Raw genomic sequence first — 24,026 nt, forward strand, 5'->3', positions numbered from 1 at the left:
ACACACATTATGTCTAATCCTAATAACACCTCAATTTTACGGTTTCCGTAAAATCAAGAATTAAGTAAATTGCCTAAGGCCAAACAGTAAGTGAACAGGTGAGATTCCAAGGTCTGCCGACCGCACTTCCTCTTGTAGGATGCTCTTTGTTAATTTTCTCTGGGAACCCGAGAAAGCCACGGGATGACTTCTGTGTTAACAAGACAGCGGGAGCAAGGCCCAGCAGGTAACCCTGCTACCTGGTTGGGAAGAAGGGAAGCCACGTTTATGGAGTGTATTTTGTTTCAGGCTCAGTACCAGCTCCTTCTGCCTTCTTAGTTCATTTATTCCTCACGGCGACCTAGTAAGGGGGGTGTTTTATCCTTATGTTACCATGTGAGGAAACTGAGGCTTAGAGAAGCGAGAGTGTCCAAGGTGACATAACTAGTAAGATAGGAAGCTCTGAGTTTGGATCCCACTGGCTTCAAAGCTGTGATAACATGCTGCTCCCTGTTTTAGATTTTCCCTTTAGGAAGGAGCGTGGCGGTTCATGAAAAGGGATGAGAAAACCACACAGAGGATTCCCGTGTGAATCCTACACCTAGAGTGCGAGGTGTAGAGACACCTGAGCACAGGGAGAAGTGCAGGATCAGAGCAGGATGCCAGGAGAGGACACTGGAGACTGGACCCTGGTCCTGAGGACGCAGCCACAGGCGAGATTCGACCTCTCTGGGCTTCAGTCTCCTATTAGAAAGGGAGTGGACGAGAAGCGGTTGAATTTGGCGATTTCTAAAGAGCCCTCCAGCCCTAAAGTTCTGTGCCTCTAAGTGTTGAGAAGGCACCGGCTGCATTATCCTGCGAAGAGCTTAATGCGATGTTTTGGGCGGCCCTGCCCCGTCCTCAGCATCCCAAGAGACGGGTGGCTTCGGTGCCCCCCGGGTAGCAGACCCGGGGATGCAGAAGCAGCGGGAGGCGAGCCTAGGGGTCTCTCGTGTCCCTCAACTGCCCCATCATTGGTGAGCATGTACAAACTGTCCCCCGCAAGGCTTCAAAAAGAAAACTGCACTGAAGGAGTGTGACAGTCACTCTGGAGGGCTCGAGTGGCCCGCCAGGCGAGGCTTTCGGAACCCCCAGCGGCACCAGGCTGGTCGCGGGGCTAGCTGCTCGCCGGGGGTGGGCGCAGCGGGGGGCGGCGCGCCGGGCACCCTTCCCCGCGGGGTGTGCGGAGCGAGCCTGGTGGCTGGAGCGCCTCCGGCTTCAAGAGGCGTCGCTGGGGCAGGACACTCTCCGGGACGGGCGGGGGCGGGAGCGAGCAAAGTCCCAGGCCCCGCAGCCCCGGCGCCCAGCGGCTCGGCCAGAAACAGGCGCAGTCCCGGGTGAGGGAAGCTCGGGAAGGTGGGCTCCGGGCGGCGGGCAGCGTGGCATCCGCGCGGTCCTCCCGGGTCCCGGCGACCAGTCTGCTGGCCCCGAACCCCGGCGGGGTGGGGAGGGGGGTGTTGTGAGGAGGCTGGGCGACCTCCCCAACCTGGGGCTGGTGCCCCTGGACCTGAGACTGGTTTCTCCCCAGGCGGAGATGGATCCAGAGGTGGGAAGGATCGCAACATTCCGGATCACCGAGACCAGGGAGGACGGATTTGAACTGGGCGTCAGCAGGTACATCACCCTCGGCCACCGCTTTTCTCGTTACACGCGAGTCAGCAGAGCCACATGGAGCCGAGCAAAGAAGTTGAGTGGATGATGCCTTTGGCCTTTGTTTTGGAGTTTCCTTAGAGTCTTTTCTGTGGTTCTGACTTTACCCAAGGAATGTCACTGAGGTTTCTTTTGCGACAGGCTGGCTTTCCTGGTGGCTCAGTGATAAAGAATCCCTCAGAGACGCAGGGATCCCTGACTTGGGAAGATCCCCTTGAGACGGGCAAGGCAAGCCACTCCTGTATTCTTCCCTGGAGAATCCCCATGGGCAGAAGAGCCTGGTGGGCTACAGTCCTCTTGTGGCAAAGAGTCAGACACGACTTGGCCAATAAACACCACCAGGAAAAAGAGCATGGTTGAAGGCCCCCCTTCCCTTTGTGCAGGGCCCTTCCATGAGCATGTGTGGTGTAACACTCCTTGCATTATGGAGCTCACGACTTTTCCAGAAATCTCTCATAAGCATCGTCTGATCTTCCGGGCTTAAAGAGCATCAGACCCCTGCTGTTGATAGTTGTGCATTTTAAACAAGTGTAGTGAAGCAGGCAGCTCCTTCCTCCACTCATTATTCCTCTTCCTCCTCATTTTACCCGCCTTCCTCTCAGCTCTCCGGTTCCCTCTTTCTCCCCTCTGGGGGGTGAGGGGTGAGGTGGGGAAGGGAACCTTGAGCGGCCTGGGGCGGGTTACCTGCGCTTCCAAAGAAACTGTTGCTCAAATGCCAGGGGGAAACCTCTGCCTTTCTCTGCTTGCCTGTCTTTCTCCCTGTGCTGGCTCTTTGGCCCCAAGGGCCCTTGTCACTCTCACTTCTCCACCTTAGTAGGGGCAGAAGCAATCAGTAAGTGGCATGCTGGCTTTGTCCCTCTTTCACTTTGAGGACAGTGAATCGTTTTTGCCTTCAGCCTCAAAATTTATGAGGCTGTTGTGGTCTCTGAGTTCATGCCAAGCCACCCAGAACCAATTGACCTGTGTCATCCAGTGATCACCCAGAGGGACAAACTTATCAGGTTCTGTAGTGGGTCCTCAAGCTGCAAGTGGCCTGATTAGTTAACAGAGAACATGCCTATCTGGTGGTTAAACCGGGGCATTATTTTAGTCTGTTAATTTCTTCATACAATAATCTTGCTTTATTTCTTCTACGTACCATGGTATTCATTCACAGAATATCTAATTTGCCCTATAAAATTGGAAAACCGATGGGTGGTATTTTTTCTTCTAGAAAAATGTGGTTTTCATTCGCTGGCAATTTAGGCTGGAATTGACTGTGAATCTATAAATAGGTGGCATTTTCTCCAAGAAGTCTATTTCTGTGTTGCACGGGCTAAACATTGGTGAGTGTACAGAGGGGTTACCCCTGCAAAAGATGCAGTAACACAGCAGAACCCAAGGGAGTTCTCAGAAGTGGAGCTCACAGCCTTGTGTTGGGAAGAAGACAGTTCAAAGAGTATAAAAGACTAAGAAAAAGTTAAGATTATGAACTTAAGTGTAATGAGACACACTTTTATAAAAAATGGACCAAAACTTGCATGCTAAAGGAAGTTCAGCTCACTTCAGTGATCCAGGGAAAACTGAGTTCCATGGTTGTTCCGATCACACAGTTTCACCTGTCACATTCTTCTGAACATATTTCATTGCAGATGTCAGTCCTTTGATTTCAGAAAATGTTCCAGATAGTTTGGGATCAAGTCCTGTGAATAAAACTTTACCTGGAAATTTAAATAAATGCATTTAGGTAAAAAAAGTCTGCTCTCCTACAGTTAGCATTTATTTATTATTGAGAATAGATGTAAACAATACATATGCTGAATAGTAGTTGCTAAAATCTTGCAAGTAGTCTTTATATGCCATGGAATTAAAGCCCAAGATACATAAAAGAAAAATATTACATCAAATTCCATCTTCCTGCCTAAGGGGAGAACCAGATTATGTTTCATTCCATACCCAAGACTGAAGAAGCAACAGCATTTCCAACCTAAAACCAAATTAATAGCCTGTGCTTCTGAGACAAATTATCACCAAAGGGCATCAGATATCCCAGACCAGGAAACCAGGGGCACTCTTGGGCTTTAAGTAATATAAAGTTAGATCTATGCAAATATGTGATCATTTGTGAAAAAGAAGCATCCATAAACTATTTTCCCAGGGGCACTTAGTCCTTCAAACAATTGTTAGCAGGTAATGAATGCTATGGGAACACGTTAATTAAGCCTAAAGAAATCAGGAGTGCAAAAAAGCAATTTTAAATAGGGTAGTTAAGGTAGGTCATATTGAGAAGGCAATATTTAAGCAAGAACTTGAAAAAAAAAAAAAGAGAGAGCTGTGTGGCATATATGTACCCCTCCCAGCAGAGGTAATGCAGACCCTGTGGGGGGACGTGTTTGGAGTGTTCACAGGACAGCGGAGGCAGAGAGACCTGGGTGTCTGGAGCAGAGCTGGCAGGAGTGGGAGTGGGCGCTGTGCTGAGAGAGGCAACAAAGAATATCATGTGGGGCCGGAGAGGCCAGTGTAAGGATCTGGCTTTTACTCTGAGAAAAGTGGAAGCCACTTGTAAGCCTTTGAGCAGAGTAGCAGCATAATATGACCTGAGAGTTTTTTTTAAATTTGTTGAAGTAGAGTTGATTTCCAATGCTGTGTTAATTTCTGCTATACAGCAAAATGATCCACTATTCATATATATATGTATATATTTGCACACACATTTTTTCATGTTCTTTTCCATTATGATTTATTACAGGATGTTGATATAGTTCCCTGTGTTCTTCAGGAGGACCTTGTTGTTCATCCATCTTATGTGTAATAGCTGGCATCTGCTAATCCCAAACTCCCAATCCGTCCTTTGCCTCTTCCTCCTCTTTAGCAAGCCTGTGACTTGTGTTTTTAAATGATGACTCTGAGTATCGTGTTGCAGATAGACTCAAGTGGGCATAAGCGGAAGTGGAGAAACAAGGCAGGAGTTCTCCGTGCTGTTAGAATAGTTATGAAAGTGGCGAAGAGTGAGCGAACTCCAGATGTAGTTTGAATGTAGAGCCGACAGGATTTCCTGACTGCACCCCCTGTAATCATTCAGAAGAGTGGCCTTTACTAATTTTAGATCAATATGTACCTTTTTAGCACATGAAGCATTAACTGATCTTGCAGACGTTGTTGACATGGTCATCTTCCTTCTGCGCATGCGTGCTGCAAGGCAGGTGACCATTCCCCGGTTATCCAGAGATTCCTGTAGTGCCTTGGACAGTTACCTTTGCACTTGATCATTGCCTTACACTGCGTGTTAAACTGGATAATTTCGACAGTTTGTGGACATCACTCTTTTACATTTGAAAATATAATATTCAAATATGGCAACTACTTAAATTTATATTCAGTTGACTGTGAAATATTATGTAAGAGTTTTTAAATTCAAAAATTTAAAAATTTTATATATAAAAAAAATATATATATATTTTACAGCAGCCAAGCTAAGGAAAAAATGAAGAAAGTACATTTGATTGGACCATTAACATTGGTAAGCTGTGAAATACTAAGTTTGAATCCGTTCTGCCTTCATTTACGTTTGATGTCTTGGATCTGTGGTGAGAAGTGCTTTAAGCTTGTCTGCAGGCAGCGGCAGATGTCCTGGATTTGCTCATTGCATTTAATGGCCCACATTCTCAAGGTGGAAGATAAAGCAGGTAGGGATAGGCTGGCTGGGAGAGCAGAGCTAACTGGTGTACAGGGAAATTGAAGTTAGGACTGGTGTTTGAAGCACCATACAAACCAATTAATTTCAGAAAAATACATCTCTGCACTTGTTTCTCACACACACACACACACACACACACACACACAAATTTACCTTAAAATAAACTTGCGTATAAGGAGATTGTTAACTACAGAAAATTGTAAATGCTTAAGAAATCTATGTTCACATTGGCCTCCAGGAAAACTGAATAAATATGAAGTTACTATTACAGATTCAGATATGTTTATGATAATTCTCAGTGGTTTTCCACTGGTCCAGGGCAAGCCAACATATTTTTGGAAAAAGTCAAATCTGTTTTTCATTTGTAATATGTCTTAGAGAGGGGACTCAAGAAAATGTTTGCCCATTTTTGGTGAATATGATATGTTTCAAACTATGACAGCCATTATTTGATAGCAAAGAAGTTGGTAAAAAAAAAAAAAAAGCATGTCATCTGAAATCTCCAACTTATTAAGTTTCATTCTCTTCTCCCTTATGCTTGTGACTTTTGTGTTTAAAAATCTCAGTAAGGGTAACGTCTTTTCAATTCAGTACTTTAGAGAATAAATTGTTTATAAAACTAAATCTGGCTTTAATGCAAAGGTTTTAAATCTGCCTCTTACAGAAAACAAAATGTCACAAAACTTAAAGTAGAAACTGAAATTTTCCTTTGAATTTGCAAGTTTAACCTTAAATATAAATGTAACCTTTTCCACTCTTAATTTTTTTGCTGCTGTTCTGATTGAGGTTCAGAATAAAACTGCATTTTAATAGGAGTTAGAAAGGCATTCGGGCTTCTCTTATGGCTCAGATGATAAAGAATCTACCTGCAAAGTGGGAGATCTGGGTTCGATCCCTGGGTTGGGAAGATCCCCTGGAGTAGGGCATGGAGTAACCCACTCCAATATTCTTGCCTGGAGAATCCCAGGGACAGAGGAGCCTGGCTGGCTACAGTCCATAGGGTCGCAAAGAGTCGGATACGACTGAGTGATTTAACACAGCAGAACACAGAAAGGCCTTCTTTTGTTGAAAAATCACTGAAAACAGATCTAGGTTACTTAGGATATTACTGTGAAATTCCTGGAATTTTCACTGAAGCTTGGAGACAATAAAATTTTGTTTCATTAATATGAGAAACTTTTTAATTGAGGTGCAGTGAATATATTACATTACATGAGTTTCAAATGTACTATGAAAAGCATTTAAAACTTTCCTCAGTTTCACGTAGAGAAGGAAATGGCAACCCACTCCAGTATTCTTGCCTGGAGAATCCCAGGGACAGAGGAGCCTGGTGGGCTGCCGTCTATGGGGTCACACAGAGCTGGACACAACTGAAGCGACTTAGCAGCAGCAGCAGCAGTTTCACGTAAATGTTTGGTGAAGACAACACTGCATGTCAACTTGCTCCTGTGCTTGAGCTGTGGCCCAGAAACTCAAGTGCTCTATCTCCCTTCCCCTCCAGCCACTAAGGTGAACCCTGGGGACACTGGTCCCTTTTGTGGTAATTTTAGGGGCCCTTCCCACCTGCTCTGGACTTTACCTGCCCGCCTTGTTTCATTCCAAGCTCCACCTGGCTTCCCACCCTTTGTCTCTCTCAACACTCTTGCTTGCCCTCTGTGTTTAATGATGGAATTCGGTCTCCCAGACCAAACTTCTGGAAATCCCTGAGAGCAGCTGGCACACCGCCCCCCGACTTTATGCTTTAACCTCAAGGTGCCCTGCGTAGTGACTCCCTCTGACTCAGCCTCCGCTCTCAAGGACCATCTGCCAGCCTGACTCATCACCCATTCTCTTGATGATTGTTCCTTCTTTGTCCCCCAAAGGGAGTGGGGTGGGGAAATGGGCAGAGATAAGGGTTAAAAAGATGAGAGAGATGTGAGGGACAGAGGGGAGAGTATAGAAATGGAAAACTGAGAGACGGGAGATGTAGTCTGGAAGGCAGAGGACGAAAGAAGAACAGAGAGAGAGGCATAGTTTCAGTCAATCAGAAATGGGGAGAAAAAGTGGGAATTTGGAGAGAACTAAAAAAGGTGGTGAAGGACAAAGGGTTTTGGAGTATTATGACACTGATCGCTGGTTAGTTCTTCGGTGTTGTGCACTTTACTGGTATAACCACTTCCCTCTATAAGTGATAAGTAGAAGTTGCTCAGTCGTGTCTGACTCTTTGTGACACCATGGGCTATTCAGTCCATGGAATTCCCCAGGCCAGAATACTGGAGTGGGTAGCCTTACCCTTCTCCAGGGGATCTTCCCAACCCAGGGATTGAACCTGGGTCTCCCACATTTCAGGCAGATTCTTTACCAGCTGAGCCACCAGGGAAGCCCTCTATAGATGGTACTAAATCCAAGATAGTTGGTGTGGCCACCAGGCCTTTTAGACCTCTCTCTAATATCGTCCTCCATACTCTGCACTGTGTGCTTAGAAATTCCACCACGTGGAGTTCCCTGAGGACTCAAGGCAATGGCAACCCACTCCAGTACTCTTGCCTGGAAAATCCCATGGATGGAGGAGCCTGGTAGGCTGCCGTCCACAGGGTCGCTAGGAGTCAGACACGACTGAGTGACTTCACTTTCAGGCATTGGAGAAGAAAATGGCAACTCACTCCAGTACTCTTGCCTGGAGAATCCCAGGGATGGGGGAGCCTGGTGGGCTGCCGTCTATGTGAACTACTAATGAAACTACTCATGTAGTTTCCAGTCACCCTGCTGTTCTAAGTCCCCACTTCCCCCACTTTCTCTGCACCCCCCAGTTTTTCTTCGCTAATTCCCCCTTGTCCTTCAAGATTCTACAATGAGTATCATCTCCATAAGCAAGACTTCCCTAAAGCACACACCCAGGCACTCCTTAAGTTTCTTGCCCTTCACTATTGATCTGTCTTCCAAAAGCTAACTTAAGCCTCTTAAAGGGGCCTTATCCTCAAAACCCAGAATATCTGTTCCCTCTCTGCCCTTTATAATTCTCCCTCTGAAATATTCTGAATGTCTTTTTAAAGGATGTATTATGTGTGTGTATGTAAATGACATCAACCCCTAGCTGTTTCTAATTCACTACCTCAGGAGCTCTGGAAGATCAAACTTAAGTATTTCTTAATGAAACCAAATCTTAGTCCCTTCTGATTATATTGCCATTACTTATCCAAATAAGACACTGATTCAATGGAATTAGGATTTTTTCCACACAGATACAAAATAAATAGAATCTCAAAATTACTCTGTCAATGATTTGAATTGAAATTCTCTTTTTTCCCTAATACATTTATTTGGAACGGTTACAAAAGTACTGACCTTAAAGAAAATTCCAAAGAACATACATTGTGAAAAAAGAGAAATTCTGTTATACAAGCTAAGTATTCTTCTCTTTTCTTTTTTTTTTTAGTTTCGATACTCTGATTGGCAGGATAAATTATTTATGTCTTTTGGCACTATCATGGCCATAACTCATGGATCAGGTCTGCCCCTCATGATGATAGTATTTGGAGAAATGACTGACAGATTTGTTAATACTGGAGGAAATTTCTCCCTTCCAGGTAAGCATTTCTTTAATTAAGATATGTAGATGTATAGATATATTCCTGGCGTGCTGCGATTCATGGGGTCGCAAAGAGTCAGACACGACTGTGCAACTGATCTGATCTGATAGATGTATTCATTTATTTAACTGAGTGAAAGATTAGAAATTGATTTTTCTATTCATCATCTGCTTGCTTCATGGTTTGGACATCTGGGTAGCTTCAGATATCACAGAAGGAGTTTTAAAATTCTCAGTAAAATTCCTCAAATAATCAGTTAAATTTCAACAAATAAGTGTATGCTATTGGACTTTAAGTATAGAATAAGGAAATTTCCAGAAAGCTTTGTATTTCAATAAAGTAAGGAAGTCATTCTGCTTGAGGATGGTGGAACCATAGCAGAGCATGTCTGCACAGTGTCCATTCAGTTAATGACTATTGATGAGCTAGCTTCAAAATAGGAGAAGGCAATGGCAACCCACTCCAGTACTCTTGCCTGGAACATCCCATGGATGGAGCAGCCTGGTGGGCTGCAGTCCATGGGGTCACTACAAGTTGGACACGACTGAGCGACTTCACTTTCACCTTTCACTTGCATGCACTGGAGAAGGAAATGGCAACCCACTCCAGTGTTCTTGCCTGGAGAATCCCAGGGATGGCAGAGCCTCGTCGGCTGCCATCTATGGGGTCGCACAGAGTCGGACACGACTGAAGCGACTTAGCAGCAGCTTCAAAATGCATCAGTTGGCATGGCAATACTTCTTAGCTGTCCTCAGCTTGTGAGTCTGTTTTTTATTTTTTCTTCTTCCCCTCCCCCTCCCCCTCTCTCCTATCCTTCTTGCTAAAATGACACCTACTTTCTGTCTCTAGTATTTGGATCAACAAGGTTGACTGTTCCTTAACAGAGCACTTTACTAAAGAGTGAATGGATTCAGTATGAGAATGATGTGCTTTGAAACTCTCCCAAAGGACTAAAATTACTGGAGTGCCAAAGGAGTCACATAAGTTCATGCCATCTGTACGAGGGGCTATGTCAGCAGCATTGGAGTGAGGTTCCAATGGACAAAGTTATTTTCATATTAGACAGACTTAGCATAGAAAGGAAGATAGCCATGCTTTCTACCCAGCACGATGGCTCAGTTCCTCCCTAGAGACCTGCGGGCACTAGCTGGAGACCGAGTGGAGCCCTGCTGCTCACAGATGGGGGATGTGAAGGAGACGGCTAATAAAGGAGAGGCAGCTTCCACAGTAGAGACACCCGAGAGGCAGTAGACTGTATTTAGATGACCCTCAGGAAGAGTTTCCAGCGTTCACTGTTGAGAGCTACATATTTGGTTAGCATTGTAGGGCTTAGTTGTAATTACCTAAGAACATGATTGCTTAGTTTATACAGTAGGATCTCTTTACGTGAATATTGATGAATATTAATACCTTTTAGATGTCTAGTAGAAGCATCCTTTGCATAGTTAAAGCACAGTCCTACAAAAAGAGTTTATTTATTCTCTAGTACTACTGTCTCTGAGAAGAACCTCTTTATAACAAAAATAATAGAAATCTTTCATAGTGTGTATCATGTGCTAGGTCTTATTCTCAGTGACACATGAAGACAACTGAGGCTTGGAGAGAATAAATAACCTCCCCAAATTTTACAAGTCTTTCTACGTCCATACCACGCTCACGACTGTGCACATTATACTGCCAATGTAAGTGCTGTACATTCTCCTTTAAAAATTGTGTCTGGGAAAGTTTTAACTGGATTACTTGTATTTGACCAGTGGCCAAAACTTTAACACAAATATTGTAAAGAGTAAGATAGGATAGTTTAAAAAGTCTTTAAGGAAACTAGGAATTTTTAATTTATTTTCCTTTTACTTCTTATAAGCTTTATAGATGTATAATACACACACACAGAACAGGAGGATGCCCATATTAGAATCTATCAATCAAAACTGGTTTCAATTTAGGATTTTAAATGGAGTGTTAAAAAGCCTTAAAAAGGAAGGAAATTTTGACACCTGCTCTAACATGGATGAATCTTGAGGACATTACGCTAAGTGAAAGAAGACAAATATCAAATTATTCTGCTTATAGGAGGTGTCTAGAGTAGCCAAATTCATAGAAACAGAAAAGAAGATAGTGGTAGCTAGGGGTGGAGGATAAGGAAATGGGGAGTTGTGTAATGGGCATAGTTTCAGTTGGGGAAGCTGAAAAAGTTCTGGAGATTGATTTTACTATAGTGTAAATATATTTAGCACTACTTAACTATACACTTTAAATGGTTAAGACGGTAATGTATATCTTATCACAGTTAATTTTTTTTAACTGGATGCAATGTACTTATCCCAGGCAGGTTGACATTTGGTCCAGTTTTATTAGTCCCGTTTTGGTTTTTTGCTAACACCAGAGTAATTCCACAGCTTCCTTATTTGGGGCAGTCTGCTTATTTTTAATGTGTTTCTAATTATGCAACCGAATTGCTTTGAAGCTAGAATGGCAGACAGGTGCCACGTACTGTGCCCAGGGCCAAATTCAAGGTCTTTCTGGGGAATGGCACGAGCAAGTCCCCTGCAGACCTGTGACCGCTGGAGTGATACACTCACCAGAGTTGCCAGCTGTTTCGGTGACCTCCGAATTAAATGACACTTGGTTCCCTACAGCCACGTTTGTCATTAGGCAACTTGATTATCTTGGAGGGTTTGGAATGAGAAGTCCCTCAAATGTTATTAATGCCAGTGTTCACTCTTCACGTTTGTACAAATAATATTCCCATGGCTCTTAGGAGAAAACGAATTGTTACATTTCATGCTCGCTCTGAATCCAGACAGCTCTTTGATATGTTTAGGTTTGTAGAGTTTAGCCAAAGTCATGGGGGTTGAGAGCTGGTAGAGTCCTCAGGTGTCCGTAGCTGAGCTCGCTAGCTCGTCTCACCGAGATGATGTTTGTCTAGAGTCTGTTCTTTAAAATTGTTGGATTCTTGAACAGCAAGACTCAATGGGAGCCAAATGAGACGAGAATGTTAGAAGAAAAAAAAAAGGTTTAAATCACAAGAGGGTCTGACAATGAGTTATTGTGAACAGACTCCATCCTTGTCAACGGAATAAAGTCTCTGTGGCAAGGCTGTTCCCTCACAGTGACTCAGTTGTGCAGAAACTATGCGTAAAACATTCCACATCCAAACCCTAAGAATGGAGTCATAGGAAACAGGGTATTTCTACAGAGCATTAGGAACTTGATGTTTTATGCCAAGTCTATGTGGCTGTAAAAATGTAGGAGGTTGTGTGGAGAAATTGATACACCCTGCGTGCCCTTGCATTGCCACGTAGATGAAAGGAAAAGACATTTTTGAGCCCCAGTTACCTTGACTTATTACCCATACTGCTAAAACTGCCTGGACATCCACCAATTCTGTCTTGTGCTGAGTGTTTCTATGTAATATTAATAAAAGAAGTCCTGGACCGAATCAAGGGAGGCAGACATCGATTTACTCTGAGACTCAAAGTGACAGCACTCTTTATTTAGTGTCTCTTTGAGTGTTCCTTAAGGGATGCATTTATTATTTAGGCCTGTACCTGAGCTGGGGGCAAATTACTTAACCTCTATAATCCCTACTGTTATCACCTTTGAAAGGTAGGCTTGCTGATGGAATTGAATGAGATGACTTATGTCAAGTGTCTGGAACATAAACACTGAGGGGAAATTAGCTGTAAGAACTTGGAAATGCAACAACCACTCTTAGATTCTGTTTCCTCATCTATAAAATGCATGGAATATATGGGAACTCTCTAAAATTAAAAAGCAGCTTTAGAATTTCCCATTTCTTTGCTATGGGAGACATTTATGCAGAATAGAGAAGGAGTTCTCCATCCTGGTATATTAAAGTCAACTGGAAGCAATTTTTAGATTATGATCTAGACTCAGCTAGAGGTTCTGATTCAGCTGGTCTTGGATGGAGCCTCAGTTCAGTTGCTCAGTCATATCTGACTCTTTGCAACCCCCTGGACTGCAGCACACCAGGCTTCCCTGTCTATCACCAACTCCTGGAGCTTACTCAAACACGTCCATCAAGTCGGTGATGCCATCCAACCATCTTCTGCCGTCCCCATTGGACACCTATATATTTTTCCACCCACCCCACGTGATTCTAACAGGCAGACAGTGCTGTGAGCCACTCAACCAGGTAACTCCTTGAAGATTGTTTGAGGCTGAAGCCCAATATGTAGCATCTGGAAGACCAGATAGCGGCCTTCTCCAGATCGAATCCTGTGAGATTTCCAGATCTAGCATTCCAGATTTCATCACATGACTCTTCAAGGAACACATTCATACACATTTGTCATATCTTGGTCCTCTGGCAGCAGAAACTTGGTTTCCTAGGGGCTTTAGGGCTTCTAGGGTTGCTCACCCAGAATTAGATTGCCATTCTTGGCCTGGGACTCTGAGAAAGGAGCAGGTCAAGTTTGTAATGTTTGTAGATTCTTATTTCCTAGGAGGGAAGATCAGTTCGAGTTATAATATTGGTGTTGGAGGAGAGAAAAAGTCATTTTAAGATTTCACCTGCTTTCTAAGTTCAGGGGGAAAATAGCCCTGTACACATGATCCGCAGGTTTCCTGTGGTTTTGAACAATGATTTCTGCACATACTTCAGCTTTCGCACAGCTTGTCTGCCTCTCATTCCAAACACACTTCTAACGTAGCTATCGAAGGTGCCAGATTTATGAACTCAGGAAGCAAATGAGCACACAGAACTGAATGGATGAGAACAGAAGTGAAATAGAGTCTGCTTCCTCAAGGACCTAGTAGCTGATAACGAGCTAGATCAATAAGCAGAAACACTTTGCTATGAACATCTACAGAAAGAGCAATCCTGAGGGAGAAATTATACCACCATCGGGGCTACAGGCCTGGTAATTGATCCTGACGGTAGGTTAAATTTAAAATAAATTTCTACCTCATCGCCCTTTGGAAGAAGATAAGCGTGATAACACAGCACCCAGAAAATGTGACCTCAGGGCTGTTTGCCTGTGATAAAGGAGCAAAGCCTAGTTTCTTTCCGGGCATCATGGTAAATGTGCTTTTCCCATCAGTGCCGTGGTAACACTGTATCCTGTTACTCTGAATGCAGTAGGTATGGGCTGTTTTCTTTTTATGTTTTACTCTGTGTCTGTTAAAGAAGTGAAAAGAAGCCATTACCCCGTGACTCAGTCGGTGTGGCATAGTGTCGGGTGCTGTATGAGGAGCGTTAGGACTCTCAGCCTACTTACTATCATAACTGAGTGACTTTGGGTGAGTTACCTTATATCCCTGTGCTTCAGTTTCCTCATCTGTAAAACAGGAATTTATGATATAGCCCTACCTGTATAGTCCTATCTATGGAATTGTGAGAATTAGACCATGTGATGTGTGTATAGTATTCAGAACAGTGCCCAGCATACAATAAATGCTCACTGGATCCTAGCTGTTACTAAAACACGTGAACCAGAAAAGGCACATTGACACTTTTATCAAAATTAGTTCAAAGTAAAAGACCATTTCCTTCCAGTTAATACTGCTTTAAACATACCAGTTTACAGGACGGCTAGTAACCAAGACAAGGAATGCAGGACCCTGACGGATCACCAGTGATCCACTGACTTATCTTTGAGCAACTCAGTGATCTTTCTTGTCTTTTTCTCCCTTTGCCGTGAATGTAATTCAGACTTTCCATTATTTACGTTGTGAGGAAGAATGTAAGGGAAACACATACATATAGTAACGTAGAATCAAAAGAAGCAAGTATGTAAAGCACTTTGCACCACTAAGAAAAAAGTGCCTGGTAAATCCTGTGTTTCTATGTGGACCATTTCTTTTTTCTTCCTCTGCCTTCTGTATACCCTTCATCAGCTCCTCTCTGCTGCTCTAGGAAGCTGTGTTGCTAAAGGCCCAAGGCCTCTGGTAGGGGGGCAGCACCTGGGAGGGAGGGCTTTACTTCCCCAACTGGACCCGTGATGGACCTAAACCCCAGGGCCCTTTACGTGGGCCAGACGGTAAGAGTGACTTGAGAGTGAGGGAAAGAGAAAAAGATTTTAAAAACCTGGCAGTGCCTTTCAAAAATGTCTTATTTTTATTTTGTTTTTATTTAGTGAATTTTTCACTGGCAATGCTAAATTCAGGCAGAATTCTGGAAGAAATGACTAGGTAATTGGCTAATATATGTATATATCATATGTACTTCTTTATACTGTGCTTTTTAAAAACTATTTGAAAATAATTTCAACCTTATGAAGAGTTATAAGCATGTACAAAGAATCCCTGGATATTCTTTAGCTTTTGTTAGACTCTTTATCCTATTGTTTCCATTTATACCCCCTCCCCTGCCATTTAAAGTAAGCTGCAAGCTTCCTGTATCAGCTGTCTGTGTACACAAGTGGCGGATGCATGTTGATGTATGGCAAAACCAATACAATATTGTAAAGTAAAAAAATAAATAAATAATAATAAAAAAATAAAAAAATTAATAAAGTAAGCTGCACAGGGGCCTTCCCTGGTGGTCCAGCGGTTAAGACTCTGTCCTCCCAATGCAGGAAGCCTGGGTTTGATCCCTGGTCAAGGAAATAGATCCCACATGCTGTTACAAAGACCCAGGGCAGCCAAAAGAATAAATAATTTTTTTAAAAAGTAAGTTGCCCAGAGCATGTTCCTTTACTTATAAATACTTGATTGGTTCCAAGAACAGGGCATTCTCTTCATAACCACAGCACAGCTATCAACCTCAGTACATTTCATATTGATACAGTACTTTGACCCAGTCTACCATCTGAATTCCAGTTTTGTCTGTTGATCTAATAATGTCATTTATGGCATTTTTTCCCTTTCTTCACCTTCTTAATAGAAATCCCCAAAGCCTGTCACATAATGTTTGTGTTTACTTTTCAATTAATGTTGCCGACTTAAATGAGTGCTGTCTGTTGCCGTAGCGGCCTGAAAGGAAAATATATTTGAGAGTAATGAAATTGAATTTATATTTCTAAAGATACTAACGTCCCTCCAATTTAGTTACGACTACACTGAGTTGATTTGAATTCATAACATTTTTGCATTGTTTTTAAAAATTCTTTCAACTCCTGCCAATCAGGAAGAGGGCTTTTTGTTCTCTGTGTAAACAACATGGGAAAAACTTACACTCAGAGCCATTTTGCATGTTCAGCCTGTTTATTCCTGTATTTGCAATGTGGTGAAGCTTTTCAGACAGTAAGACATGCAAGTCTAGAATGTGAATTATGGAAGAGTCAAATTGTGTCTACAGATGATCAGTGTAGGTTTAAAAGTGACTCATGAACACCACTGTATGTTTGCAGTTAAGCACACAACTTTATTTTACCTTCGGCTGATAATTCAAGTGGACAGATTGGCCACTGTTCTATTATAATGTCAGAAAAGAGAAAAAAAATTGTATGTGTTATAATGTCCTACATGGTCTTTGTGATCTGTCAGTAAGTTTATTAATTTCCAATTCTGCATATTTCTCTTGCAAGCATAAAGACTCTATTTAAAAGAAACTTTTGAATTGTTTTCCAGATATGCATATAATTATTCAGGATTAGGTGCTGGAGTTCTTGTTGCTGCCTATATACAGGTTTCATTTTGGACTTTGGCAGCTGGCCGACAGATTAAGAAAATTAGCCAAGAGTTTTTTCATGCTATTCTACGACAAGAAATAGGCTGGTCTGACATCAGTGACATCGCTGAACTCAATACACGGCTAACAGAGTAAGTATATTGTTACCTACATGTCCATAAAGAAATTAACTACTAGCTATAGATGATGCTGTGAAAGTGCTGCACTCAATATGCCAGCAAATGTGGAAAACTCAGCAGTGGCCACAGGACTGGAAAAGGTCAGTTTTCAAGGGGTCGCAAAGAGTCAGACACGACTGAGCGACTGAACTGTCATTTCTTAAAAAAGGCATGGAGTATTACTCAGCCATTAAAAAGAATACATTTGAATCAGTTCTAATGAGGTGGATGAAACTGGAGCCTATTATACAGAGTGAAGTAAGCCAGAAAGAAAAACACCAATACACTATACTAACGCATATATATGGAATTTAGAAAGATGGTAACAATAACCCTGTATACGAGATAGCAAAAGAGACACTGATGTATAGAACAGTCTTTTGGACTCTGTGGGAGAGGGAGAGGGTGGGATGATTTGGGAGAATGGCATTGAAATATGTATAATATCATATATGAAACAAGTTGCCAGTCCAGGTTCGATGCACGATACTGGATGCTTGGGGCTGGTGCACTGGGATGACCCAGAGGGATGGTATGGGGAGGGAGGAGGGAGGAGGGTTCAGGATGGGGAACACATGTATACCTGTGGCAGATTCATTTTGATATATGGCAAAACCAATACAATATTATAAAGTTAAATAAAATAAAATTTAAAAAAATAAAAATAATAAAAGGCAGTTAGAATTTTGATGGGGATTACACTGTAGATCAATTTGGGAAACATTGCCATCTTAACAATATTATCTTCCAATCCATCAAAATATAAGGGATGTTTTTCCATTTATTTTAACCTCAACTTTGTTTCAGCACTATTTTGTAGTTGTCAGTGTACACACTTGCATACTTTTGCTTAACTTTATTCCTAGGTATTTTATTCTTTTAGATGTTATTGTAACTGGAAATGTTTCTTAATTTTGATTCTTCATTGCTTTTTTTTTTTTTTTTTAATCCAGTCAAGGATCACACAGAGCATTTAGTTTTCAATCTCTTTGGTGTTCTTTCATCTAGCAGAGCAGCGCCACCGCCCCCCCCCCCCGCCCCAACTTTTTCTCACTTGACATTTATGTATTTTATGCACCAAGCCAACTGTTTTGTTAAATCCCTGATAATTTAGATTTCTCTGGTCATTCATTCTTAGTGTATTCTGGTCACACATATTTGGGAAGAATCATTCAGTTCAGTCGCCTCCGACTCTTTGCGACCCCATGGAGTGCAGCACACCAGGCCTCCCTGTCCATCACCAACTCCCAGACACGACTTAGCAGCAGCAGCATGTCCTTTGAGTTGGTGATGCCAACCATCTCATCCTCTGTTGTCTCCTTCTCCTCCCTTCAATCTTTCCCAGCATCAGGGTCTTTTCCAGTGAATCAGTTCTTGCCATCAGGTGGCCAAAGTATTGGAGTTTCTGCTTCACCATGAGTCCTTCCAATGAATATTCAGGACTGATCTCCTTTAGGATGGACTGGTTGGATCTCCTTGCAGTCCAAGGGACTCTCAAGAGTCTTCTCCAACACCAGAGTTCAAAAGCATCGATTCTTCGGTGCTCAGCTTTCTTTATAGTCCAAATCCCACATCGATACATGACCACAGGGAAAAACCATAGCTTTGACTAGATGCACCTTTGTGTGCAAAGTGATGTCTCTGCTTTTTAATGTGCTGTCTAGGTTGGTCATAACTTTCCTTCCAAGGAAAGGAATTAAAAGTGTCTTTTAATTTCATCAGGGAGAATACAGTATAAATAATGCATCTTTTTTAGTACACTCATTAGGAGGTCACTGTCCTTTTTGCACAGAGAGACCCTTTAAAAGACAGTTCCTTTTGACATCCCAGTAGTCTGTCACAGCTTCCTTGCTTTGTGGAAAACAAGATGTTCTGAGTTTCTTTGGTACATTTCATGCCCATACCCAGGACCAGCTGTTTCTCCAAGAAGTCCTGTTTCCTTACACTAGAAAATGACACCAGAGAACATAATCTGGGCCATAGAGGTGCCTGTTTTGACTGGACTGGTCACTATTTCTAGCCTCTTCACTAGTGAGTTAGAAAGTTTTTTAAAGAAAAATATACCTTAAATTTATTTTATTTTGTAATTCATACATAAAAGGTTTCCATGTACTTGATTTTGTATTTTTATATCTTTCTTATGAGGAAAATATTGGTCCCTAGTTTATAGGAACATAATTATTTGCTTTTCCTTATTATTCTAATTTCAAAGTAATAATCTCTATTACTAAAATAGGATAAACTAAAATAGATTGATTCATTTTTAATTATTTTATCTTGCAAATATATCCCAGAGTACTATGCTTAAGGTTCATCTCAACTCTGCTAACTTCTACTTTCATAAGTAACTATCTTATTGGTTTAATTATCTATTGCTCTTTAAAAACACATGCAAATTAAAATGAATTCATGTTCCTCAATATAAAAGATCACGTTATGGGCTTTGCTTTTTCCACTACATAGTATATCCTGGAAATTATAGAGATCTTTCTCATTCTCTTTTACACCTGCATATTACTCCAGTGTGTATGTCAGACTTTTAGTCTTTGCAATTACTGTTATAATCTGTATATTTAAAAAATATGTGTAATCTAAGTATGTACTCTCAAAGAATTGAAAATAGGACTCAAACAGATACTTGGATGCCAGTGTTCACAGCAGAATTATTTTCAGTAGTCGATTGGTGGAAACAACCCAGATGTCCATACAGATGAGTGGAGTAACAAAATGTCATATATATACACCATGGAATGTTAATGAGCCATGGAAAAGGAATACATACCACATGCATGACCCTTGAAAACAAATATTACGTTAAGTGAAATAAGCCAGACACAAAAGGGCAAACGCTGTATGATTCCACTTTTAAGAATGACTCTAGGAAGGGCAAATTCACAGAAAGTAGGTTAGAGGTTTCCAGAGACTGAGGGGAAGGGGAGAAAGGAAAGTTACTGTTTAAAGAGGTAGGGAGTTTTTGTTTGGCATGATGAAAAGGTTTTGAAATCGTGGTTGGTGATGGTTGCACAATAGTGTGAATGTGATTTTCACCTTCCTAGCCTTTCACAGCCTTAGGCTGGCCTCTTAGATCAAGTGTGTGCACAGTGGGGGCTGAAACTTGTTCTGCTCGGGAAAGAACGTGTTTTCCCCAGGCATGGACACAGAGCTCTGCCACTCCTCCTTCAGGGACCAACTGACTTCTAGCAGGTATTCCTGGTGCAGAGTAGGTGCTGAATAAGTTTATTCAGTTATTCAGTCGTGGACAGAGGTTCCCTAGGTCCAGCCTCCAACTGAACTGAAGCAGTTCTGCTGCTTCTGCATCACTTTACCCACATACAGATTTCCTGGTATTTCTGTCACCTGGGCACTTGTATTGTTGCTATAGTTTTTTGTTATTCTTTACTAATTGGATATGACCATATTCTCCCCCAAAAAGGTGAATTCCATTTTTGTCCCAGAATATCTCAAGCTTCCATACCTAGAAGCTTAAAAGAAGCACAAATAATCCCACTGTAATGTTTCTATAAGGGGCAGCATTGAAACTACGGGAAGATCAAACGTCAACATACAGATGTTTGATTTCACACTGTTTCATACAGTATGTAAAGTTTAATGGTTTTAGGATCTTACTAGTATCAAGCTTCAAGAGCAATTAAATATTTGTTATCTTATCCTGATTTTCAGGTAAAGAAGATACTCCCTCATTACTTGGCCTCTGTGGGTCTCTAACGTCAGTGGCAAGTTACAAATCTCTAACAAGCCTGAAATCGAATGACCACCTTGCAAGTCCTACAACAGAGATGACAAGTCCAGGTCTGACTCCATCCTGAAAAATTGTATGTAAAAGCCAGAAGTTTTTATGTTGCAAATATTCCATATACGTAAGTTTGACTGCTAGGAAAATCTTTGGAATTTTATATTGTTCTGGGACATGTCTGGAATTCTGTTGCTTGTATTAGAGAATTCAGTCCACTCCATGTAAACTTCTGGGTGAAAAAAAAATGCTGCCATTTTTCATTTTAAAATGATTATATTTGTCACTGAAGTTTAAAAATAGGCTTAAAAAACTTTCAGATATCCTCTAATAATCCATTGCAAATTGTACATATTTATTATTCAGCTGATTTTCATATATCTAAATGTATTATAGTTGCCAGAGACTGAGTTCAAAGTTTTATTTTAGATATTTAAGTATTTTCTTTTGCTCTCTTATTCAATGATTACATTTTCTAAAAATGACTTATTTCATATTTCATGAACTCCTTCCCAGGTTCTGATGTTTAAATGCCTTGTCTTTGAAGTGAAGAGAAAGGTTCTCAGCTGCAGTTTCACAGCAATTTATTCAGTTTGTCTGTAACAGTTACCATTTAGCATCAACCTAACATTCCATTCAGCATTTTATAAATTTTTTAGGACATGCCTTTAGGCAGTTACTAAATTTGTTCAGGTCACGAGGAAAGTATTTTACAGTATTTTAGGCCATTTAGGTAAAATGAATAACATTTTGTTTTCCAAAATTTCCTTTAAAGTTTACCAATTTTAAAATTGATCACATTTATGTCCCATAAATTGGAAACACTTAAAAATGTAGAACAGATGTTGAAAACAATTTTATCAGGAAAGATTTCAAGTTCATTTAAGGATTTGAGAAGTTTTAAAATGAGGATCAGTAGGCTCATCACCACACTGAACAGCATGTCTGACACCCAGTGCTGTTTTTCTCTCGTGTGCAGGAGTGAATTGTGTCTTACGTGCTTTAACAGCCATAATCTCATTTTAAAACTGACCTTAAAAATTACTAGTTAAAAATTAGTTTTCTTAAAAATCTCTGAGCTGTCTTTTAAATTTTTGCAAATTTTGAAACAATTGTACATTTGGTCCCCCCAGATTCCACCATATTGAAAAAGGAAATGTATGAAGTACATTTTCTAGAGTAAGATGAGAAAAACATTTTCTAGAGTAAGATAAAATTGTTTTCAACATCTGTTCTACATTTTTGGCACATGTTGTGCCAAAGATGTTTTATACCTTGTTTACATGAAGAGGCTATTACAATACTTATCCGGGACTTTGTATGCTATTTTTTATTTGTTAATAAAACAGTACATTCAAACTTAGTAACTTTGACTTTTGAAAGAACATTCCTCCTAAAATACTGATTGAAAAGCAGCACTTACCACAGTCATTCTTTGTATTAGAAATGTGGGAGTGTGGTGGTTCTCTGCAATACTTGACTCTTATTATTTGGAATTTAAGATAATAAACAGTAACAAGGCTAGTCCTGTGTTAAGACAGTTCAAACAATGTCATTTCCGGGACAAAGAAGACCTGGAAGCCCTTAAGTTATTTAGATGTATCAGAACATACTCAGAGCTTTCTTCCTTTAGCTTAAGTCTTTGGTACTTGTAGTAATGCAAATATTCTTGAGAAATGGTACCATCAATCTAGTCTTAATTCTGTATACCTTATTGTGAATGATGTATCTACAGCAATTTGTAATTCTGCATGGGGAATGGAAGGAAGGTTAAAACAAGGTTACTGGAAACCTTGGGAGGAGCGAATCAGAGACGATTAAGGGTGGGGTGGGGGGACCTTTGAAAATTTTAGGCTTTTGGCCTTAAGCACTGTTGCTGCTGCTTTCCTAACAACAGTCAGACTATTTCAATGCTTTCATTCATGGTCCACTCTCAAACGACATTATCCTTTAGTAATTTAAGAAAATCATTGTTACATTTTTCATACATTTTTATAATATAGAAAGGAAATACAGGATTCCATAATTGATCAGAATTTTCGGATTTGTTCTAATGTGTACCGAATCTTGTGCATCTTACCACGCTGCTGAACGCAGACTGAAAGACGACATCTGAGGACAGTGACTTTCCCTCCTTTCTTGGAGCTCTTGGTATAAACTTGATCTGCTAATGTGACTTCAGGTTTCTACACAGTTCATTTCCCGCTAGTTATAGAGATAGTTTGTTAGTGTTTGCATGAGGTGTGTCTCGATCTTCAGCAGTGTTCATTGTTCACACACCCTTTCCATGTGTATTTCGTTGCCTTGATGTACGATACTTGTTGCATGTATATTAAACATTTTGTACCATGCAGTAGTAGTCTTGCTTTTTCTTTGACAAAATTTTACTTGATTCAAGGTATACACTGAACTTTTGCTTCAACAAATGTGGTAAGTGTGTATTAACACCTCAAATACTAATATGAAAATGATTTTGGAGAAATCTTCATTTTGTTTCAAATTACTTTTTATTTTCTAAAAAATAACATAATATGCTTTAAAATTGACAACATTCACTCAAGTAGTACAGTAAGTAGTGGTTTTGGCTGAGTTGTGATTTAATTATGTAACAACCCTGTTTTCTGATGTGTAAAATGGACCCACCACCATCCTCTCAGCACCTATGTGATGGCATCAGGATAAAGTCAACATTAAATAAAATTGTAAGTTCTGAAGCGGTAAGTACCAAATGCAAACTACTATTAACTGTGACTGACAGGAACCTTAAACATCCAAGTAGACTAAGTTGGTTTTAAGTCATCTTTATTAGATGTACATACAAGTTTTCAAGTGGTTAAAAATGTTTCTCAAATTTACAACTTATGTAAATTCTTTGTTAAATTTCCCATTGTTGGTTACAGTTTCTGGTTTTGATAAGCTCATACACTGGATTACTCTGGAAATGTCATGTGACTGCTTTGACCATCAGGGCTCTTAATTTCTTTTACCTGGTCCACTTTGCTCTTTAGTAAGCAAAGCAACTTCTATTTTGCTTTAGCTTTTTTTCCCACTGAAAGGAGGGGGAAGATAAAATTATACCAATGCCATGGTGGTACCTTTTAAAAATATACTTTAGTATAAACCAAAACTTTTGTTTTTAAATAGGTCACCTGATCTTAAGTCCCATTTTTCATCCTGCCAGTCATTTTTCTAAAACCAGCTTCACTGTACAACACTTGGTCTTAATATGTGACACATTCTGGTGTTTTCTGTTTTATTCAAGGCTAACCTATGCTATCCTATTTTCTTTCAGTTAAAAAAAAAAAAAGCTCTTGAGAGAAAAACAAAACACAACTCTAACTTTTCAGAGCTGGGCCCAAAATACTTCCTAGGTTTTCTCTTGCCTTCTTGTTGCTCGTTGGCAGACCAGGCCCCCTGGACTCCTTTCCCATCTGATCTACCAGGGGGCATGTACACTCTGCTCAAGCCGCTGGTGCTAAGTACCACTGCCTGCCTGAAGACTCCCAGCCTCCAGGTATGTTGCCTTGGACTGCCTGTCCTAAGAACCATTTCCCAACCAGCCTCTGCACCCCAGGCCGCGCAGAATTCTTCAGCTTTTCCATTACTTCTT

The 24,026-nt window shown here is 41.0% G+C and overlaps 2 long non-coding RNA genes across 2 annotated transcripts; both read left to right on the forward strand.

Moving 5' to 3' along the window:
• The first annotated feature begins 1,351 nt into the window (after positions 1–1,351).
• On the forward strand, positions 1,352–9,794 carry LOC147374480 (uncharacterized). The gene is made up of 3 exons (XR_015162806.1): positions 1,352–1,632; positions 5,113–5,167; positions 8,760–9,794. It is a non-coding gene; the product is annotated as an uncharacterized LOC147374480 (long non-coding RNA).
• A 6,652-nt stretch (positions 9,795–16,446) lies between these two features.
• LOC147374481 (uncharacterized) lies at positions 16,447–22,769 on the forward strand. Its single transcript, XR_015162811.1, has 2 exons — positions 16,447–16,638; positions 20,347–22,769. It is a non-coding gene; the product is annotated as an uncharacterized LOC147374481 (long non-coding RNA).
• The last annotated feature ends 1,257 nt before the right edge of the window (positions 22,770–24,026 follow it).

Source organism: Bos grunniens, chromosome 4, assembly GCF_055505025.1.
Source record: "Bos grunniens cultivar Pamir isolate PY7600 chromosome 4, Bosgru_T2T1.0, whole genome shotgun sequence".
NCBI classification, from domain to species: domain Eukaryota; kingdom Metazoa; phylum Chordata; class Mammalia; order Artiodactyla; family Bovidae; genus Bos; species Bos grunniens.